Genomic DNA, 2,692 nt, shown 5'->3' on the forward strand with positions numbered 1-2,692 from the left:
GGAGTATCAGAAACTGCCTCGTTGGGAACACAAAACTATTTACATTGAATAAAAACCCGGCTGCAGGCTGCGTCTGCACATTTACAGCGTGGTGGAGCACACTGTGACCGACCGTGGAGACAGCTTCTGGCACTCACACCACGTGAGAGCAAAGCAGGGTGGAAGGAGGGAGTGAGGGCAGGGGGGCGCGGAGCGGGTTGGACAGCCAGGCCAGTCCCTCATTGAGCCCATCCCCGCTGGTGGCACAGGTGGCCTGAATGCACCAGTTCCTGTGGCGCAGGGTGTGCAGCCCCAGCTTGTCCGTGATCTCAGCTGCATTCGTGGCCTTTGGGAGGTCCTGCTTGTTGGCAAACACCAGCAGGACAGCATCCCTGAGCTCATCCTCTGCCAGCATCCTCATGAGCTCCTCATGGGCCTCGTTCACACGCTCCTGGTCATTGCTGTCAACCACAAAGATGAGACCTCATGTATTCTGGAAGTAGTGGCACCACAGTGGCCGGATCTTGTCCTGGCCACCCACATCCCACACGGTGAAGCTGATGTTCTTGTGCTCCACGGTCTCCACGTTGAAACCTACAGTGGGAATGGTGGTCACGATCTCCCCCAGCTTTAGTTTGTACAGGATGGTGGTCTTCCCTGCAGCATCCAGGCCCACCATGAGAATGCGCATTTCTTTTTTTGCCAAAAAGGCCGTTGAAGAGGTTAGCAAAGATATTTGCCATGCTGTAGACTAGTGGGAGCAACACTGGCCAGAGAAACCCTCGGTGGCCGCAGCGAGGCTACTGCTTCGAGCCAGGCGTTGGTTTCACTCCCATCTCTACATAAATTTTTGAAGCAGCTTGTTGATTTGTATAAAAATGCAGTCTGGTATTTCTATTTTATTGTGTTCATTCTGTAGACCAGTTTGAGAGAATTGATATCTTAACAGCATGGAGACTTTAAATTCATGAACACGGTGTATTTCTCCATTTAAGACTTATTTGGTTTTTCTCAGCAGTATTTTTGAAATTTCAGTATATGGGTCTTGTATATCTTTGTTTAGATTTATTCCTAAGTATCTTATGTATTTGATCTGGCATACAAATGGTATTTTTAAAAATTTTATTCTCAATTGTTTTTTGCTTATATCTAAACATAGAAATGATTTGTATATGTCAATCTTATATTCTGGAGCCTTATTATATTCACTCTAATGATTTTTAAATAAATTTCTTAGAAGTTTTCTGTATATATATAGTAATTATATATATAACATATATATATATATAATTATGTTGTGTATAAATTATGACAGTTTTATTTTTCCCTTTCCAATCCTTTGCCTTTTATTTTTTATTTTGGTCTTATTGCATGGTTAGAACTTTCAGCACAAAACTGAATAGAAGTGGTAAGAGCAGGGGTGCCTGGGCGGCTATTGGTTGTATTGACTCTTGGTTTCAGCTCAGGTCATGATCTCAGGATCCTGGGATTGCCTGTGTCAGCCTCCATGCTCAGTGTGGAGTCTGCTTGAGGATTCTCTCGCCCTTGCCCCCTTCCCCTGCTTATGTGCTCTCTCTCAAATAAACACATTATAAAAAAAAGAAGAAGAAATGGTGAGAGCAGACACCCTTACCTTGCTCCTAATCTTAGGAGGAAAGCACTTATGATTTCGTCATTAAGTATGATGTCAGTTGTAGGTTTTGTAATATTCTTTATTCCACTGAGGAAGTTCTATTTGTAGTTTGCCAAGAATTTTAATCATGAATGGTCGTTCAATTTTGTCCAATTTATTTTCTGTTAGTATTGAAACAATCATATTATTTTTCATCTTTGTTTTGTAAATACAGTGAATTATACTGGTTGATTTTCAAATATTGAATTAATATTGCATTCCTGGAATGTACTCTACCTTGCTGTGATACTGTCCCTTTCATTAATTGCTGAGTTTTTCCCTTCCAACATTCTGTTGAGGGATTTTGCATTTTGTTCATGAGAGATATTGGTCTGTTGTTATTTTTTCTTGTAATGTGTATGTCGGGATGTGTATGTCGGGTATCAGGTTTATACTGGCTTCATAAAATGAGCTGGGAAGCATTTTCTACAATTCTGTGTTCTGAGAGAATTTGTGTAAGATGGACATTATTTTTTTCTTAAGGTTTGACCATGTCTGGGAAGAACACAAATGACTCTTGCTCATGACTAGGAATAAAGTTGCCGAATCTCCACTGGGCATTGACAGTGAGACTGGTGGATCGGAGGCAGGTTATTACCTACAGTACAGCAAAAAGCAGGAGAATTCCCTGCCTCAAGGGAATGTGGTGATATGATGCCATCAGAGGGTGGTTATGCATGTGTGAGTTGTGCTGTAGCTGAGAAACCCAGGACCAAGAGCTCAGCACCTTCTTTTAGCAACCAAATAAGCTGGTCTCCCTTTTCTGGGGAGAGAGTAGGCCCATGGTAGTTACTCTGTGGTTGCTTTGTCCTATGTTAACTGCCCATGTGAGGGGCACAGACCCTCTCAGTGTTAGGGGATGATCAGGTCTTCACGTTGGCATGCTCACCAAGGACATGCAGGGATGCAGCATGCAGGCTGCCTTTTCAGCAAAATCATCTGGGCATGAGGTTTTCTTTACAAGAAAGTTTTTGGTTATAGGCTCAATTTCTGTAATAGATATTGAGCTTTTCTGATTTTTAAATTTCTTCTTGAATCATC

At 42.3% G+C, this 2,692-nt stretch overlaps 1 pseudogene; it reads right to left on the minus strand.

Moving 5' to 3' along the window:
• Positions 1-463: 463 nt before the first annotated feature.
• On the minus strand, positions 464-722 carry LOC129493614 (ADP-ribosylation factor 1-like; annotated as a pseudogene).
• Between the last annotated feature and the right edge of the window lie 1,970 nt (positions 723-2,692).

The sequence above is a fragment of the Nyctereutes procyonoides genome, unplaced genomic scaffold, assembly GCF_905146905.1.
Source record: "Nyctereutes procyonoides isolate TBG_1078 unplaced genomic scaffold, NYPRO_anot_genome, whole genome shotgun sequence".
Classification (NCBI taxonomy): Eukaryota; Metazoa; Chordata; class Mammalia; order Carnivora; family Canidae; genus Nyctereutes; species Nyctereutes procyonoides.